The sequence below is a fragment of the Danio rerio genome, chromosome 20, assembly GCF_049306965.1.
Source record: "Danio rerio strain Tuebingen ecotype United States chromosome 20, GRCz12tu, whole genome shotgun sequence".
In the NCBI taxonomy this organism is placed as follows: Eukaryota; Metazoa; Chordata; class Actinopteri; order Cypriniformes; family Danionidae; genus Danio; species Danio rerio.
Window position 1 is genome coordinate 19,829,259 of NC_133195.1, and position 20,969 is coordinate 19,850,227.

A 20,969-nucleotide genomic window follows, 5' to 3' on the forward strand; every position below is an offset into this window, starting at 1 on the left:
AAATTATACTGAAATACAATCAAGTAGATTGTATGTACAATCTTATTTTTTGTACTAAATAATGTTCATATATATATATATATATATATATATATATATATATATATATATATATATATATATATATATATATATATATATATAATTAAAAGTATACTATTACTTAAGTAGTACCTAAGTACAACTGTGAAAGTATACTAAATACAACTAATATTCAAATTGAGTTTTAATATGATAAATTGTACTACTTTAGTAGATAACCTAAGTGTACTTGACTGCTATTTTGACACATCATTAGGTCGAACTAAAATATATCGTAAACAACCTACTTTAATATTTAAAAAATATATATTTTATACCACATTTAATACAATAGTAACCATCTTTCATTGCACTTTTAAATATACTAGCTTTACAAATAAAATACACTTATAACTTATTTAAAATTAACCGTAATACCATCCCAGATTAAAAAGAGTACACTAAAATACCTTTTTAAGTGCACTTAGTGCACTTCCACAATGCACTTAAAGTGCTCTATTTTCGGCTATTAATATTGCATTTAATGTACTAATTGGTAATTGGTATCATTTAAAGTAAACTTAGGATGAACTAAGTGTACTTGACTGTGCTTTTTTGACTCACATTAGGTTGAACTAAAATATACTTTAAATATACTACTTTAGTATTTAAACAATATATTTTAAACAATTTTTAATGCACTTGTACATTATGAAAATGCTCTAAGTGGACTTACAAATGCATTTTAGTGCACTTCTTTATATCTATAAATATAAATGTGTTATAATTTTAAAGAATTTGTAAGTGTATTTAATTTGTAAAGCTAGTATATGTAAAAGTACAATTAAGGATGATTCATATTGTATAAAAAATTGTATAAAATATATTGTTTAAATATTAGATTAAACTTTATTGTCATTACACATGTACAAGTACAATGCAATGAAATGCAGTTTAGGTCTAACCAGCAGTGCAATAGCAGCAAGTGCAGGATACAGAAATAAGTTATAAAGTGCAGTTATAGAAAAACTATGGTGATATTTACAGATGGATGTACTATGAACATTATATACAGGTTGGATAAGCTATGAGCAGATTTACAATATATGAATATATGTGCAGGTTGCTATTAATAATTAGTAGTGTGCAGATAAATAAACATGATTACAAGTGTATATGTTACAATATATGAATATATGTACATAGATAAACATGATTACAAGTGTATATGTAACAATATATGAATATATGTACAGGTTGCTATTAATAATCAGTAGTATGCAGATAAATAAGCATGATTACAAGTGTATATTTATAGTGGGTGTGTACATAATTACAAATGTCCATATGCAGTGGTTATGTACAATTCAATAAGTAAACAGTTCAATGTGGTGCAGTGAATGTGCAAATTTTTAAATGTGCAAATGTTAAACAGTGCAGTTATTGCGAGGAGTTTAAGGGTGCTTTCACACCTCTGAATCGATTCAGTTGTTCCGAAACAGAGATTACAATTGTTACATTGTTGCTCTTTGCTCTTGGAGCGGTTCGCTTTCACACTGCAAAGTTTCTAATCGGACCAAAAGAGCTAAAACAAGTCACGTGCGAGTAAACTCTCCTCACATTGGTCAGAGTGTCAGGGTTTATTTTGCAGCGTCCCGCTCAGCTGTCAGGAGAGATGGTGGTTTAGTGGTGATTGACAGGGTGCGCGCGCGTGACGTGTCTGAGGAGAGACACGGTGGGGAGGGGTGAGAAGGGTGCGCGACGATGCCTATTTGGGGACTGGGAGAGAGGCGCGAGATTACCGGGAGATCATCACTCGTTTGCGGGCATCCGGAGACTCGCGAAACTTCCCGCCCTACTCATAATTCTCTCTTCATGTAGCCGTAAGCCTATTACATATCCATAAAACACTGTAATATAACCGCGCTCGGATCGGATCGCTTTCTCACTGCAATCAAACCGCTCCAGGGTTCGTTTCAATCGAGCCGAGACCACCTCACTCAAGCGATCTCGGAGCGATTACTTTGGCGCGGAACAGAGCGCGATTGCCCTGTTCACATATGCCAATCGAACCGCGCTAACTGGGCAAACGAGATACGTTCCGAAACAAAAGTGTAGGTGTGAAAGCACCCTTAGTTAGAGGAGAGTGGGGGGTGTATTGGGGTGGCAAAAGAGTCAGTGGGGGGCAAAAGAGTCAGTGTGGGGCAGAGTTCAGGAGGGAGACAGCTCTGGGGAAAAAGCTGTTCCTCAGTCTGCAGGTTTTTGTTCGGGGGAGCCTGAAGTGCCTGCCGGAGGGCAGGACAGAAAACAGTCTGTGAGCGGGTTGAAAGGTGTCCTTCAGATTACTGCGTGCTCGGCGCAAACAGTGTTTCTTCTGGATGTCCTCTATGGCTGGCAGTGTGGTCCCTGTGATGCGTTGGGCAGTTTTCACCACCCGCTGCAGTGCCTTACGCTCAGCAACAGAGCAGCTTCCATACCAGACTGTGACACAGTTTGTCAGGATGCTATCTATTGTGCAGCGGTAGAAGTTCACCAAGACGGCTGATGAAAGCTGGTTCTTCTTCAGTTGCCTTAAGAAGAATAGGCGCTGGTGAGCCTTCTTGATCAGGTTGGAGGTTTGGTGGTCCAGGAAAGGTCCTTTGAGATGTGTGTCCCCAGGAACTTAAAGGATGAGACAGGCTCAACGGCCATCCCATTGATGTGGATGGGATCATGTGAGCCTGTTCGTCCCTTTCTGAAGTCCACAATGAGCTCCTTGGTCTTGTTGGTGTTAAGGAGCAGATTATTGTCAGTGCACCAAGAGGCCAGATGCTGTATCTCCTCCCTGTAGGCCGTCTCATCATTGTTGCTGATTAGACCAATCACTGTAGTGTCATCTGCAAATTTGATGATGGTGTTAGATCTATTAACAGGCCTACAGTCAACGGTAAAAAGGGAGTAGAGGAAGGGGCTCAGCACACAGCCGTGAGGTACACCAGTGTTGAGTGTGACGGTGGTGGAGCAGATGTGGCCTGATCTGACATTCTGAGGTCTGTTAGTCAGAAAGTCCATAATCCAGTTGCAGAGTGATGTGTCGATATCCAGGTCTCTGAGTTTGATCAGTAACTTGGAGGGTATGACAGTGTTGAATGCTGAGCTGAAGTCCACAAACAGCATTCGTGCATAAGTGTTTTTATTGTCCAGGTGTGTGAGTACAGAGTGCAGTGCTATAGAGACTGCATCATCTGTGCTCCTGTTGCCACGGTAGGCAAACTGATGTGGGTCCAGTGTGGGTGGCAGAGAGTCTTTTAGATGTGCCAGGACCAACCGCTCGAAACACTTCATGATGATGGGTGTGAGTGCTACAGGCCGGTAGTCATTCAGGCATGTTGGGCTGGAGTGTTTGGGCACTGGCACAATAGAGGTGGTTTTAAAGCATGTTGGCACAGCTGCTAGGTTGAGCGACAGGTTGAAAATGTCTGTGAATACCCCAGCGAGCTGTTCTGCACATGCTTTGAGGACACGCCCAGGAATACGATCTGGTCCAGCAGCTTTACGCACATTGATACGACTCAGTGCCGTGTGTACTTCTGAGGAGGTGAGTGTGATAGGTGAGTGGTCGGTGGAGGAAGTGTTCCTGGTGTAGGGTTCTTTATTGTCTCTATCAAAGCGGGCATAAAAGTCATTTAGCTCGTTCAGGAAGGAGACGTCTGTGGCTGTAGGTGTGGACTGGCTGGGTTTGTAGTTGGTGATGGCCTGGATGCCCTGCCACCTGCGCCGAGGATCAGAGTTGGAAAAGTGCTCCTCTAGCTTAAGCTTGTAGCAGTGCTTGGCCTTTTTGATGCCCCTCTTCAGATTAGCCCTGGAAGTGCTGTAGGCCTGTGCATCCCCTGATCTGAAGGCAGTGTTGCGTGCCTTCAGCAGGAGGCGCACCTCCTTGTTCATCCATGGCTTCTGATTCGGGTATGTGGTGATTTGTTTCTGGGTTGTAACACTGTCTACGGTGGTGTTGATATATTCCAGAACAGAGGAAGTGTAACTGTCATTGTCTGTGTGAGAGCCATGTGTGGCCAGGGAAGCAAACATACCCCAGTCTGTGTGTTGAAACCTGTCCTGGAGTGTGGAGTCTGCCCCCGCTGGCCACACTTTGATGGTCCTCACTGATGGCTTCACACGGTCGATGAGGGGTGAATATTTGGGGGTGAGGAACAAAGAAAGGTGATCTGACTGACCCAGGTGGGGGAGGGGGGTCACAGCATAGGCTTCAGCTATGTTTGTGTAAACATAGTCCAATGTTTTGTTTCCCCTTGTGTGGCAGAGAATGTTTTGATGGAATTTAGGGAGCACTGTCTTTAAGTTTGAGTGATTAAAATCCCCCGCAACAATAAAAGCAGCCTCCGGGTGAGCAGTCTGTTGTTTGCTGATGGCTGCATGAAGTTCGTTCATAGCCAGCTTTGCATCAGCGTTGGGAGGAATATAAGCAGCAGATATTATGGTAAATGTGTACTCCCGTGGTAGATAAAAAGGTCTACATTTAACCATTAGGAATTCCAGGTTAGCAGAGCAATGTCTCCCAACGACGACAGAGTTTGTGCACCAAGCTTTGTTAATATAAATACATAATCCTCTGCCTCTGGTCTTACAGGAGTCATCCGCCGTTCTGTCCGCTCGGAATGTGTGGTGCTCTGTTAGCGATACAGCGTTGTCTGGTATCCCGCTGTTTAGCCATGTTTCTGTGAAGATCATAACGTTACAGTTCCATAATCTTTTGCTGTGGTTGATACGCAGTCGAATCTCATCCATTTTGTTCACCAGTGACCGTACATTGGCGAGAAAGATGCTGGGTAAAGAGAGCCGGTGTGGTGTTAGCTTTAGCTTAGCTCTTAGCCCGCCGCGCTTCCCCCGTCTTTGTTTACGTTCTCTGTGCGGTCTGCGAGCACTTCCGCCTGGCCGGGCAGGGCGCCCAGCCCGGGGTGTTCTGGCGATCTCATGGATAAGTTGAAGATTGCTAATAAAACTGTCCGGAATGCACAAACCAATATCCAAAAGCTCCTGTCGGGTGTACGATGTAAAGGCACCACTATTCTGCACAAACAGACCCGAAATGAGCAGGAATAGTACTGCAAAAATGCAGAAACTGGAGAGACCCTGAGCCTCGCGTTGTACACGCGCCGCCATCTTGGATCGATTGCAGTAGTATATTAAAGGTATATGCTTATGAGTTAATGCTTACCAGATAATGAATTAACTTTTTTGTTAATGCTTAATAATTGTTAGTTTACAGTATTACAGTAGTATATTAAAGGTATAGGCTTATGAGTTAACGCTTACCAGATAATGAATTAACTTTTTTGTTAATGCTTAATAATTGTTTCACAGTTGTAGTTGTTATAAAGTATTACCAAGTTATACTTTTTAAATAAAAATATATAAACTTTTTTATAACCATATAAAGCCATTGGAATGCATTTGTATATACTTTTTTTCCTTACTGTGCAGACCTTGCCATAGAAAAAAATCATATTTGTTATTTCTTTAGTTGTAGTAACAAGTAAAACTGATAGAATACTTAAATTCTGATTAACATACCATGCTCAACTTAAGGTCATTTCATCAAAGAAGTGTTTAGACAAGCGTAAGCAGCAGCATATAATTGCATGTTAAAACACAAGACATCTAAATGTTGTTAAATTGTCCTGGCTCTTGCTTGAAGTCCCCGTAATGTTGTTTTGAAATGCCCACAGATCAAGGTTAGTTGTTGAGTAGATCTGTTAGATTTCATATATAAAAGTTCTTCAAGTTTTTCTCCACTTCAAGCATGAAAGGACAAGGTCATTTATGGGCCATTATGGGCCTTTCCTCTGTCCTTGTAAAACTTGTAATCATGAAGGCAATATCCACAGCCAAACTGACAGCACTTTGGGGCTCTTTAGAGGTTACGCTCCTAACAGTCTCTTCATCCTGACTCTTGAGGCTCTTAGGATTTTGTAATTGTATTGGATTGTTTAGATTCAACAAAGCCTCCTATTCCGGCTTTTAGTCAGGAATGAGTGTTAGCGTTTATTCGTGTTATTTTTCCTCCTCTGTCTTTTTGAAAGCCTTAATCTGTACAGTCAGATGAGGAGATACTGAAAGCAGTGGGTCTTGGAGCAAGTGTAGCTATTATGTGGGTCATTTCTGTTCTGCAGTGTCATTTCGGCTCTTACCCAAAGTAGTTTAAGAAAGTGTTTTTACAAAAAATAATGGCTAGAATGGCCGGATAGACTGTTTTAGTGTGAACACTTACTTGTGTATATGACTGAGGTATTTATATAGTATTCCAAAAACACTTAAAGGGCCATGAAACCCTTCTGTCTTAGCAGGGTGTTTTTACACCTCTAGTTAAAAAAAAAAAAAAAAAGTCAGGGAAATGGGTGGGTCCAGCTTTGTTTAGGTGGGAGTGGCGAAAGAGTGAAGGGTGTCTTTCTCATGAATTATGAAAGCTCAAAGACTTCACGTTGTACCTGCCGGTACAGACATCCAGTCTCCATGCTGTAATTTACACAAGGATCTCATCGCTTTGACGTAGCTTCAAAATTTCTTTACAATCCAGAGGAGCAAATTTGCTTGAAATAAAAAAAAAAACACTTTTCACTTGTTAGCTAAATATATGTGTCCTAATACTGTTTTTAGCAATGTGGGACACACACACACGCACACACACACACACACACACACACACACACACACACACACACACACACACACACACACACACACATATATATATATATATATATATATATATATATATATATATATATATATATATATATATATATATATATATATAAAATGAACAAGAATACGCCCTCTAAGGCCCTGGTATACTTCAGAACATTTTTTCGTATAAAGGGCCAAAAGCTAAATATCATTGATAGCCATGAGCCAAAGACAAATATACCAAACAATTTTACATTAAAGTTGCCATGGATAATTTACTAATTTATTTAATACTATTTCAAAATAAATAGAAAACATTACATTGAATCATTTTACCTAATACAGTATAACTTTTCTAATGATAATTTATTGCGATTAAATCATAAACAATAACATTTGGATCACAGTGGAGTTCAACGCTGAATACACCAGTCAAGCAGAATCTGCCTTTGACTTGATTTGCTGACCAAAGTCCTCTACTCGTCTTGTGACAGTATGTACATTTAAACTAAAATCAGCTTAAATTACACCATTTGAATTAAAACGTTTAATTTCAGTTAGCGTTTTTTTTTTTTTTTTTTTTTTGTAGCTTAACAATACAACAAACAAATATAGGGTTTAATTAAGTTTGGAATTGAAATTTCTAAACCATCCTATCATTTTCCCTCTCTTTTCAAATGGGATGGCAGCTCATATCAAAGGTTACCCTAGTTTGGGCACCTCTGCTTTAGAAGAATGAACTCATTCTGATGTCATTTTGAACAAAATTCAGCCAAAAAAAGGTTTGATTTGAGTTCATTTTGAAACAGCTCATCTAACCATTTTTTAGTTTGTTTGGGCCCCTAAATACCTTTGAGCTACCATTGGTCCATGATGAGTATGCAATCCATGGGCGTATTCTTGTTCTGGATTTATTTGTAAAGAGATTTTAAAGACTTGGACCGTGTGAGAAGAGCTACCATGTTGCGCCACATCTTATTAAGTTTCTTAGATATAAACACTAGATATCGCATACAGAACCTGAGCATGTGTTAATAGGGCCACCACATTTTTACAGTGCTCCTAGGACAAATCATTCAACAGCACTAGTTAAGACTAAAGTCAATGTAAAGATGCTAGGTACGGGTGTAGTAACAAGCAAACAAAGAAATAAAGCACATAGACATAACACTACATAGGTAAGGTTTTGTTTTTTATAATGTTGTATGTTATGAACATTTGTGCTAAACAATTATTAAGGATACTACAATCTCTTACTATACTGATTGCAAAATAGCAGCAACATAGCAAATAGCAGCAAGCATTAAATACTAGGTTTATGCTAGTTTTGTTGAATTAAATGAGCAAGCATTGTAAATGAAACATGATAACAAGATGCTGCGGTGCCAGAAACTTGTAATATTGTTGGATAAGTGAACAAAATGTTCATAACTGAGATTAATTCGCAAAAGGATAGCTTCTTCTGTTAGCATTAGAACTGAAAGCAGGAGAGGGGGTGTGTTTCAGGACATGGATTAGATCAAATTTAATAGGGAGGGAGGATAATACATTTCCATGCACACAAACACATACTCTTTGTCGGCAATGGATGTGCGATCACTTATCCATCAATGTAGATGTAGTTATGTAAAATTATATTTTTTGTAATTTAAAAAAAAATTTTGCATAATGACCACCGGGAAAACTCCAGATCTTGGATAAATGTAATTATGTGTATTTATCTTTGGCTCTGGGTGACCAGTCCTCCACTGCATCTTGGTCTCAGATTCATTTTAAAGAAACGCTTCCCTGTACTAAAACGGCGGCTCTATTGACTCATTCCTTCCAATAGACAACAATAGCGTAGGCGACATCTAATGTAAAAACCTATGATAAAGTTCTAAACAGAGTTCCATTCAGTGTCTCTCTGTGTCAAATAAAAAGCAATGTAAAGATGTGTAGTGTCACAGCAAGTGATGCTGACAAGGGAGTTGAGGATCCAAATGCAAGTTTATTGACAAGAGAACGCTCAGGCAAGCAGCAGTCAACACAGGAGCAAACAGATGGGAAATCCAGAGTCGTGGTTGATAACAGGCAAATTGTCAATACAGGCTGGCAGCATGTAGCGTAAAAAAACAAACAAACAAACAAACAAACAAGGCAAGGTACAAACATGGAAGGCAAGACAAGGCAAATAAAATGTGTATAAATGTTAACAATGACCGTTAAACAAGACTCAGACATGAGGTGAGTGTGTGCTGTATTTAAAGTCCATGTAATCAGTTCATAATGATCTTCCAGCTGTGCGTATCCAATCAGTCATGATCAGAAACTGGTTGTGAGTGTGTGGTGTGTGACTGGATCTTGAAGTCTATAATGGCAGATTTGTAGTCCGTTAGAGATCTGCAACCGCTAGATTGCTGATAATCATAACATGTAGCATTTCTCATGTGACAAGCCAATTATCAATTAATCAGGGGGTCTCTCCTCAGTGTGCCAATACATTCACCCGCATATTTCTGGAGAAAGAGTGATTGAGCCGAATGAACAGATGATGATTACTGGGAGGAAATTATTTATAAGGCCAATTAAATGAATTTGGCCAGCACCCTAAAGAGCACCTCTGCTTTTTTAATGACCACAGAAATCCAAGACTTTATTTTAATGTTGAATCCAAAGAATACTGTAGTTATTTTTAAAGTGAAGCATCCCCATCACTATACTGTCTTGAATTAGTACCATATACAGTAGATCTCATGGTACTGCAGTTTATCTAGGATTACTGAGACCAACAAAGAAGATAAAGCTCTGTGTTTACATCCCGGATCTTATGTAGAGACCAGAGTTCAAATCTTTTTGTAGGGCTAATGGTTGGAGATTCTGAAATTTGACTCGAGGGTTGGTCAGTTCCCTATACCTGCAGGGTTTGTAGGTGGGGGAGAGAATAAATAGTGTTTTTTTTTTTTACCCATGACTGAGGTGGACCAGATCAAACAAATTGGTCCCTGGAATAGGGCTGGGAAATTAAATGAAATTAAATCACAAATGTAATTGTCATCTTGTCAGGAGAAGCATTGATTTAGCTTGACTAATAAACATATGACTACAAAATCATCTCACAGCAGATTTATTTCAAACACTTGACTGAAGTTATGAAGTGACATTGGAGTAAACTGGTTATTATATGTGCATTAGAATGTGCAGAGCTGTACACATTTATACACAGAGCTGTAGTTTACCGAGAAGCAACAGTACACAAACGGCAGTAGAGCTATGAATAGAAAGAGTTTGAGAAATCAATTATGATATTTTAAAATACATCTCTATTCTGTCTTGAATTGATTCTGAGCTTTTTTTTTTAACAGCAGATGGTGACGTATGCTTTACAAACAGCAGTAGTCTGCTTGCATTAAATTCATTACAAAAACCAGTTGAACTTTAAATAATAATTAATAAAAGTCGAGAAAGATTTAAGTGTAATACAAGTAGGGCTACACAATATACAATATATCGTTTCAGCATCGATTTAGCAATAGTCACATTGCAGGATATACAGATGAAGTGAGAATTATTAGCCCCCCTGAATTATTAGACCTCCTGATTATTTTTTCCACATTTTCTGTTTAACGGAGAGAAGATTTTTTTCAACACATTTCTAAACATAATAGTTTTAATAAATCATTTCTAACTGATTTATTTTATCTTTGCCATGATGACAGTAAATAATATTTAACTAGATATTTTTCAAGACACTTCTACACAGCTTAAAGTGACATTTAAAGGCTTAACTAGGTTAATAAGGTTAACTAGCCAGGTTTGGGTAATTAGGCAAGTTATTGTATAATGATGGCTTGTTCTGTAGACAGTCGATAAAAAAAATAGCTTAAAGGGGCTAATAATTTTGTCCTTAAAATGCTGTTTAAAAAATTTAAAACTGCTTTCATTCTAGCTGAATTAAAGCAAATAAATCTTTTATTCCAGAAGACAAAACATTATCAAACATGCTGTGAAAATTTCCTTGATCTGTTTAGCATAATTTGGGAAATATTTAAAGAAAAAAAAAATCAAAGGGATGCTAATAATTCTGACTTCAGCTGTACTGTATGTCTTATAATTTGCATATGTTTTTAATGCCTGTGATTTTATAATGATTTTAAAAGCATTCCGGTTTAAGAAATTGGACCATTTTTGACCTTAACTATGATTACTTGTATTAAATTATTTTTATTTTTATCATTCAGCCACTGTACTTGAATATTCGGGACTCACTTTATGAGATGGCCACTTTTTAAAGATGAAAGTTTTAAAGTGAAAATGACAAAGTGCGAAAGTCAACTAATTAAAAATGAAACACTCGAAATTACACACATACACTACGGACAATTTAGCCAACCCAATTCACCTATACCACATGTCTTTGTACATGTGGGTGAAACCGGAGCACCTAGCAGAAACCGACACCAACACGGGAAGAACATGCAAACTCCACACAGAAATGTTAACTGACCCAGCTAAAGCTTGAACCTGCAACCTTCTTGCTGTGAGGTGAACGTGCTACCCACTGTGCCACTATGCAGCCCCAAATTATGATTTCATATAATTACATTTTTTTTTACACTTTTTAAAACTTGTTTTCACAATAACCACTGTAGGCTAGTGAAAAACTGTACCACTAAACTACAAACCTTTATTTAAAAATAATAATAATAATAAAATAATAATAGAATCTTTATTTGAAATAATTCATTCTTAAAATAAAATAAAAAAATATTTAGAATAGTCAAATAATTAATAAATTAGTTGATAGATTAATCAATATAAAGGGTCATTATTGGCAGCCCTCTAAATATCTCATGACACTTGCTTTCTATAAAGGATGAGGGAGCTCTCTAATTGAATCTAACACAATCTTAAATTGAATTGCAAAAGACAAACGTCTCAGGTGGTTGGAATAATAACAAAATTTAAATTGTTGGGTGAGCTAATCTTTTAAAGATTTATATTTAAATATTTGAATGCTCTTCAGAAATCTAGACTCATCAAACAAAGCAACAATCTGTTTTCATTTAATTTTGGTGAGCCTGTCAGTTTGGTGATCTTTTGTTGCTGCTGTAGCTCATCTGCTTCAAGGTTTGACATGTGTGTTCAGAGATGCTCTTTTGCAGACCTTGGTTGTAGCAGGTTATTTGTGTTTCTGTCACTTGTCATATCAGCTCAAACCAGTTCCACCATTCTCATTTTCAAGCACAGAACTTTAGCTCACTGGATATTTCCTCATTTACAGACCTTGAAAATCCTAGTAGATCAGCACTTTCTAAAATACTCAGACCAGTCCATCTGGCACCAACAACAATATCATTTTTAAAAGATACTGTATGTTAAAGTAAGTAAAACAGGTGAATGCAATCTATGCGTCTTCATTTGTAATAGCCATTATGGTGTTTAAAGGCAAATAATGCATGTATTTGCAATGTATTTTGTATGCATAGACAAAATAAGAATAACATACTGCCACATTCTTATGTTCACACTTGAATATGAAAAAATATGATCCAATTAGAGTGAAAATACCCATCAGTGCTGTGTGTTTGTTGTGTGCTTGAAGTGATTGTGTGAATGTGAGGAAGCTTGTGAAGGCGTGAAACAAATGGAAGTGAGAAAGAAGCTTTATTTTGTGACAGCAGACAGAGAAAAAAGAGGTGTGTGTGTGTGTGTGTGTGTGCCTGGCAGACACTACAGGAGGGCAAATAGGATGATAATGAAACAATGGAGCTGTAAATGCTAAGTTGCTTTGGCAGAGGAGGATGTGGCAGACATTTTTTTCTAAAGTGCCTCGGTAGGTCAGAACCCAGCCGTATGGTTCAGCTTGATGGGTGTGAGGTGCAGAGTCAGGGTCAAACTGACCGCTCTCTGGAGTGACGCAACAAAAACCAGCATGAGGTGAGAGGTTTAGCAGACCCAACACACTAATATAGCTCATCCACAGCAGGAGTCTCTTTGCCATGGCTAAAAATGAGGCTCTGTCAGCTCATAAGCCCTATGGCCACATAAAGGTGTGTGGGTGTGTGATGTCCTGTGTTTACCTTGGGTGTTTCACACATTCTATAAAAAGTTTAGTAATGAAAGACACCTTTTGACAAGTCTTTAAAGTTTCGTTAAAGTTTTTTGGAGTCTTTTAACAGAATTGTTAGGCAAAGTTTTTAGCAATGTAAGAATCCATTTTATTAGCCCAACGACAGAATCTAATGAATGGCCGAAGGTTAAATGCGTGTAAGCCTTTTCTTGAGCTTCTGAAAAGAATTTGCGTCCTTACAGAAACAAAATCTGAATTTCTAAATTTGGATCAACTTTTGTTTTAGGTTAAAAGTATTTAAAGGAAGTGGAAACGTACTGAATGTACTGTTGAATGAGTGACGCAGACCCGGATTGGCTAATCGGGAGGACCGGGAGAATTCCCGGTGGGCCGGTCAGTTTTTTGGCCGCGAGGGCCGGTGTCCCTCGCTCCAGAATCTGTTGCTCTCAGCAGTCACACTTTTTAAATTAATTATTTTTTTTTTACTTGACCACATTCTTCTTATTGATTATTTTACCGCAGCTCTGCTCTTTTTATCTATTTTCTCGCAGCCTGGTTAATGATGATATAACTCAGACGAGCCACCTTTAAATGCACAGCTGTTGTGGTCCAGTGGTTAGCACGTTAGGTTACGACACTGCAGACCTGTGTTTGATCCTCGTCTGAGTATTTTTTGTTTTTTTTCTTCATTTTTATTGTTAAGACATAATACTGTTAGGGTTGTTGAACATTTGAAGTTCTAAAGCAGCTGTTTTCTCAAAAAAGACGTGATAGTGTAATTAGAAACTGAATTGTAAATTGTCTTTATTTTAATATAGTCAGTCGTGAACTGAGGTGGGCCGGTCTGAGGCTTAAAACTCCAGGGCTGAAAAGGAGTCCCACTCCGGCCCTGGAGTGACGTATCTGAGTAGGGGGGTGTGCGCGCGAGAAGTCCCTCATGAGCGGTGGGGGTGAGTTGCATGCGAAATACCTGAAGAGCTAGGAGGGATGCAGTGGAGAGAGGGTTATGCGATGTATTTAAGGACCGGGCGGGAGACGCGCGATTTCTGGGAGATTAGCATTCATTTGCTGGCATCCGGGAGTGTCTATGCATATGCATATGCAGATACTCCCACAACTTCCGGGAGACTTGGGATGTCTGTATGCTGCAACATGAATGAAACAATATTTGACATTTCTGTTGTCATGTTATTTTTTAGATATTTCTTAAAACCTGACATTTTCTGTAACATGTTATCTAACTTTTCTAAATTTAGAGCAGTTTGATAAAAACCCCAATATGTATGAGTGATTTTCAGATACTTTCCACACAGGGCAAGTGTTAACGGAATCACGTTTTCCAAAATTGAATTCAGATACAAACAAAAATGTCAGATAGAGCTTTAATTCCAAGCTGGTGAAAAGTATTATTATTAAATAAGATTACTCAAAAGTGCTGGCAATATAAAACTTTCTCTCAGTCTTATACAGAACCATGCACAATTAAACATAAACAACCAGATGTCTCTTATCTAAATGAAACTGAAAGTGGCTGTCACACTCACAAGCTTGCATATGTACAGTGTGCTTTTGATCTTGAATAAACAAAATTACTCATGTCATATTTGCCCTCGTTGTAACACCTGCATCATTCATTTCCACATGTTTGAAACACTTTCAAACATAGAAGCTATTGCAAACACCCATATGTTCCAAAGAGGTCTTTGTAATTATTAATTACTAAACTTGTGAGATACTGATTGAGTGTATGTGTAGATGAATGTAGTTTGTGATTACACTATGACAGAGTCAAGATATTGGTCTAAAATTGAATGAAATCTTTTTTTAATGTTCAAAATAGAACACAGTCCACAGGACATTATAGTCTTTCATAGATTAAAACAGTTACTATGTTTGTATTAATTTTAAAATACAACTAAATTGTATTAGTTATTACCTCCATTTAATAAAATAATAACTCTTTGTAATTAAGTCTATAATTTAAACATGTTATTAATGTCTGTGTGAACCAGGAGTTGCTAAGATTTTTTCTTCAGTAGTGTTGACGTACTTCCAACTGAAACTAGATCTTGAGTAGGGGCTGAAGATTTCTTTTGCGCATCATTCTGGCTTCTTCCAAAATTGGCTACAACTCAATTAGTACATTTGAGTTTGAATTTAATTCACGATGATTAGTAAATACGTTCCACACTACCTGACAAAAAGTCTTGTCTAACTAACAAACTAACATGACTTCCAGTTGATCAGTTGGTATTAAAAGTCCATAATATGGTGGGCAAATGCCTCTAGATTAAGCTCATTTTGCCAGAATAAATATGTCAATGCCTTGATTTTTATTTGTTTAATTAGGACAGTAAGGTTTGACTTTGCTTAGATAAAAGTCTTGTCACTTAACAGAAATAATGTATAGAATATAAAGTCATGGTGCAGTGGAAAAAAAAGAATAAATATTGTGTAGGACTCCTATGAGCTTGGAGGACTGCATCTATATATCTCTGCAATGACTCAAATAACTTATTAATAAAGTCATCTGGAATAGCAAAGAAAGCGTTTTGCAAGACTCCCAGAGTTTATTTAGATTCTTTAGATTCATCTTTAATGCCTCCTCCTTCATCTTACCCCAGGCATGCTCAATAATGTTAATGTTTGGTGACTGTGCTGGTCAAACTTGGAGCACCTTGACCTTCTTTGCTTTCAAGAACTTTGATGTGGAGGCTGAAGTATGAAAAAGAGCGCTATCCCAAATGTAACCCCAAACCGTAATTTTTCCTTTACCAAACTTTTCTCTGAGTATATTGGGTCCATGCTGGTTCCTATAGGTTTTCTGCAGTATTTGTGATGATTAGGATGCAGTTCAACAGATGATTTATTGGAAAAAATCTACCTTCTGCCACTTTGCCAAATGATCAACTAGAGATCAAGCTTTTATTTGTTGCTCTTACAACTGGGATCTACGGCAAGACTTTTGTCAGGTAGTGTATATAGTATGAGTAAATTAAATTCAGATGTACAACATCCACAGTTTGTCATTGTCATGTGACCTACTCACGTCAGTTGAGTTGTTTTAGTCAATTCATGAATTCGCTCATGTTGCATCATGGGATATCGTAGCATCCATTGGATGCTCACTTCAGAATCTTGCTGGAAGTAGTAGGCCATCCGGGTAATTCTCGCATATTTTTTTTTAATACTATGTATGTGAATATCCTACATTTCACACATACTGTTTTTAACGCACTCTATAGTATGAAAGTATGCAAGTTTGGATGCAGCGTCCCTTATAGCAAACTTAATGGTAAGAGAGTGTAATGATATTAAGTTGCTATGGAAACCCTCAAGTTGACGTCAACAGAAGGACCGCTACTCCAAACATGAAAGCAAATCTAACTCTTCTTGAAAATGAGCAAACTTAATTATTCACCTTAAGAATAACAATAGGAAAAAGCAAAAAAAAAAATATATATATATATATTGTAAATTTAGATAGAGTTTAGATAAATTGAATAAGGTTAAATGGATAGTTCACCAAAAAAATGAATATTCTGTCATCATTTACTTACTCTTGATTTATTCCAAAATCTGTAAGCACAGATGTCCATAGTATTTTTTTTTCTACTCTGAATGTCAATGGCTGCAGGATTCCAAAAAATCCTGAAAAAAAAAAAAAAAAACTTTTGTGCTTGAACTATCCCTTCAACTAAACTATTAGAACCTTGTGGCGTAGTGTTTATAGAATTATAAATATTCACATTATTTTAAATTATTTCAGCTAGATTAGTTCCCCCAGACATAATTTGAGTTTCTTACTTTGATTTCCATGGTTTCTGTACCCATCGACTTCTATAATATTTTTTCCTATGCCAATGGGTGCCAGCAAGCAGCATTTTTCAACATATCTTCTTTTGTGTTCAACAGAAGAAAGAAACTCATAAAGGTTTAAAAACCACACAAGGGAGAGTAAATGATGAGGCAATTTTCATTTTTGGGTGAACTACTGTTACCTTTTAATGCATTTTTTATGTGTCATATACCCTGAGCTAATCCTGTCTCAAAAAAAAAAAAAAAAACTTTTGCCTGGTGCTGTGGTAACCTCCCCAAAGATCAAATGAATCAGACATCAGCAGATCTTGCTGTCTTTTCTCAGAATCCATCAAACCCCCTTAATTTTATTATTTTTTTGAACCATCTCGTTTGTTATCCAGGTTCAATTCATATCTTTTTTTCTGTACTCAACATCTCGTCTCTCTCTTTTTTGTTTTAATCAGAGGAAGAATATGATCTCCTGACTCCTCTAGACAATTATAAAACCAACCTTGTGCAATAACACAGCAACTGGTGAATCAATAATGCATATCTGAATTTTACACTACAAATGCACACATCCTATGCTCTCCAGCCTTCAAATGTTTGATTGCTGCAGAATCCTAATGATGCCATCCATCAAATCTGTGCATAGCTTCAATATTCCTGCCAACACTCTTGTGTAAAAAAAAAAAAAAACACAGTCGTCCATCTATACTTAACCTTAGAGAGCCTGCATTTATGCTCAGAAGCCCAAATAAGGGCCTGGTTTATAGACATATAGACAATCTCCTCCATGTAGTGTTATGACTCTCACAACATCTATCAGAGAGGAAATCGAAGTGCTAATAATGAAGCTACGCTAACGTCAACACAGAAACTCAGTGTAAAATGTCCTCCCTTGATCTGTGTGCACCGACCAAACCGTTAATCTACTCCATCTCTACATCCGAGAGATCATCTAACTGGAATAGACTGACGCGCTGAGGGGACTCGTAAGCGAGTGTTTCACTAACAATTAAACGGAGAAGAAATCATGACTCCATTTGTGTCATTCTGTCATTGTGATTATGTCTGAGACAGAATGGAGCTCTAAAAATACAGAGCACAGTACAGAGTATTGGCAAACCTCCCGGTCTCCTTCATCATCTACAGCTATTGTTGATTTAGCTGAGCAGAAAACAGATGTCAGTGAGAAAGGGACTGCAGCGTCTCTCCCAACCTTAAGGGGGCAGTGTTTCCATTTTAAAATGATCAAAATGTGAGTGGTGGATAGGATAGTCTTTGTTTTCTGTTTAGTACAGGCTAGTTTCTTGGGGAGACAGGTGAGGGTATTCTGTGTGTTTGTCTTTTTTTTTTTTTTTTTTTTTAGAGGTAAAGAGCTATTATTATATAATATCTGAGATGGTGACAGGTTTTAGATCTATTTTTGATTAGATGAGACTCATCATTATCTAGTCCTTCCAACGAATTACCCGTTAGACAGCAGATCAAGAATCACATTGCGGATCAGGAGGACGCCTTGTGTCATTATTCATTTCAACAAATCCTGTTATCTTCAAGGTTTGGGTGTTTTTCTTTCCTCCTCTTTGCTTAGAAGAGCTGCTGTCCGTTAGTCCCCCAAAATAATCAGTTACTTCAAAGATAAAGTAGTGGATGTTACATGTTTATATATTTCTTTCTGGACATTTTTTGTGTGTTTTTTATTTAAGGAATATTAAAGTTGTATAGTGGGGCATGTCATGTTATTTCCATAAATATTATTAATTTTAATGTGTATTCATTAAAATAAGTTATAAGTAGGGGCAGACAGAATCTGTGGACATTTTTTAAATCTATTTCTGCGCCAAATTTTGTTAAAAATCTGTGGATTTATATGGAATGATTTTGGGAGTATCATTACTTAAAACTTAATAAATGAAATGAAAAATAATACCTTTTTAGCTTTTATTTAATGTTTACAATGCAAATCCATCTAGATCCACCTAACTGGTAAATAAAGCAAGTCTCTCATATAATATATCTAATAAAAGACAAAAACATATTACTTTACAAACTATATTGTAAATAAATCACATTTTTTTACAATTTTTTTTAATAGTATTGCTGAAATTAATTTAAAACCTGACTACAGTTAAGTTTACACACATTTACACTAGTAAATAAACACACTCAATGATGGGCTAAAAATCTGCAAAAATCAGCGTGTTTCTGTGCGCACAGATCCTATATGGGCCTATTTATGAGATGTTATGTATGCACTTATATGTATGTATTGTTGGTTTGTATGCATGTTTTTATTATTCTTCATTCATTCAATTATTTTCCTTTTCGACTTAGTCCCTTTATTAATCTGGGGTCACCACAGATTATGAGGATGAATTGCCAAATAATCCAGCATATGTTTTACGCAGCGGATGCCCTTCCAGCTGAAACCCATTACTGGGAAACACCGATACATTTCTATTCACACACATACACTACGGAAAATTTTAGCTTACCAAATTCACCTATTGCACATGTCTTTGGACTGTGGGGGAAACTACAGTATGTGGAGGAAACCCACATGAACACAGGGAGAACATGCAAACTCCACACAGGATGCTATGTGGAAACTTTCACTATGGGGATTTTGTTCAGAAAGCCAGTCGTCTGAAAGAGTATATAATCGGGCCATTGAAATGCCAATGAGTTGGCAGAGTCAGCTTGCGCAGCTGATGCTCATTGCAAACAATTTTTCAATATAAGCACAGCAAGAGCAAGGTGAGGCATCCTTTTTTAGCTGAAGAGACTTAAACCCACAGCTAAGGGGCAAGCATTATGGAGAAGGAACATAGCATTTACATTCTTCCACTCAGGGAACTAGGGTTACTTTAGTAACCAGAGCCATCCCCTTCGGGAGGGGAACTTTAATGCTACTGTATGTGGAAACTTCCCCTATGGGGAAATGTATCAAAACGCCATAATGATTGAACCTTACCTTCACCCCTGATGAGAGGTTTGCCCGGCAAAGAGAGCATGAGCCCACCTGCATCACCAGAGGCAAGGTCTTCTAGCGTGTTCCCTGGCCCTTACTCATCCCACTTCAACAGAAGATTTAAAGATTTAGATATATTTTTCGGGAGCCACAAAGTGTCTAGATAATACTAGGAATTAAATATGACAGTACATTGGGAAAGCGTGCAGTCTTGATAGGGAGGACCTACAACGTAACCGGCCAGCATGTGACTCTTTCGCTGAGTCAGTGCTGGGGGCCTCGGAGGAATCTCTGCAGGGTTCGCCTAAGCAGGGAACTTTACTGACAGAGTGAAAAAACGCTTGTATCTCCGTGTTGGGGAGAATGGCACAGCAAGCGGGTTTCAAAATATTAACCAAGTTGTTTCCTCCATCACAAAGGGTTACTTAATATCCTTGTGGGAACTGGCTCCATTCGCAAATTTTAAAACCGTGCAAATGTATTCGGTGTCGCCCAGCTTGCAGCTCTACAGATGCCTTTTAGAGAGGCGGCACGTGCACATGCCCAAGAGGATGCAATGCTCGTGGTGTGCGCACAAACTCCTATCCAGTGGGCCAACCTCTGTTTAGATACAGCACTTCACTTCTGCCGACCACCGTAACAGACGAAGAGCTCCTCAGATGATATAAAGCTCTAAGTGCGGTCCAGATAGATTCGCAAAGCACAAACCGGACAAAGTAATGAAAGGGCTGGGTCTGCCTCCTCTGAGGGCAGCGCTTGCAGGCTCACTACCTGGTCTTTAAACGGTGTGGTAGGAACCTTGGGCACATATTCAGGCCGGGGTCTCAGGACAACGTGAGAGTAGGCTGGCCCAAATTCCAAGCACAAGTCACTGACCGGAAATGGTCCCAGGTCCCCGACCCTTTTAATCGATGCCAACACGACCAGAAGAGCTGTCTTTAGACATAAGAAGGGGGCGGGGTGGATTAAATTACCTAGCTTGTCTGAGGAACCGGATGATGAGTTTATGCCTTCCCATGGTGCTGCCAGCCACTGTGTCATAGTGAGTGGAGATGGCAGCCACACAAACCTTATGTGTGGAGGGCGACAGCTGTCCAGCTGTTCAACTGTCCAGCTTCTCCTGAAGGAAAGAAAGCACAATGCTGATCTGGCAAGTTCGGCGGTCTTCTCTGCGAGAGACACACTATTCAGTGATTAGAATCCACTTCAGGGCATAGGTGCGCCTCGTTGAGGGGGCTCTAGCCTGAGTGATGGTATTAACCACTGCAGTCGGTAGGTTACCTAAGTCTTCCTTGCGTCTAAGGACCACACGAGGAGGTTCCAAAGATCTGGGGGAGGGTGCCAGATGGTGCCCTGTCCCTGAGAGATTAAGTTCTCTCTTAAAGGAATCTGCCAGGGGAGGGCCAGAGAGGCGCAACTAGCAAGACCTGTTCCTCG

At 38.3% G+C, this 20,969-nt stretch overlaps 1 long non-coding RNA gene across 2 annotated transcripts in view; it reads left to right on the top strand.

Annotated features, from left to right (window-relative positions):
- LOC141379546 (uncharacterized) overlaps nt 1-20,969 on the top strand; it is a 249,416-nt gene that overhangs the window by 130,418 nt on the left and 98,029 nt on the right. Inside the window, exon 1 of one of the 2 annotated variants that reach the window (XR_012396381.1) lies at nt 17,853-18,118. The exons of the other annotated variant lie outside the window; for it this stretch is intronic. This is a non-coding gene — a long non-coding RNA (uncharacterized lncRNA). Of the gene's footprint in view, nt 1-17,852; nt 18,119-20,969 lie in introns of those variants that run through there. 2 annotated transcript variants of the gene reach the window in all.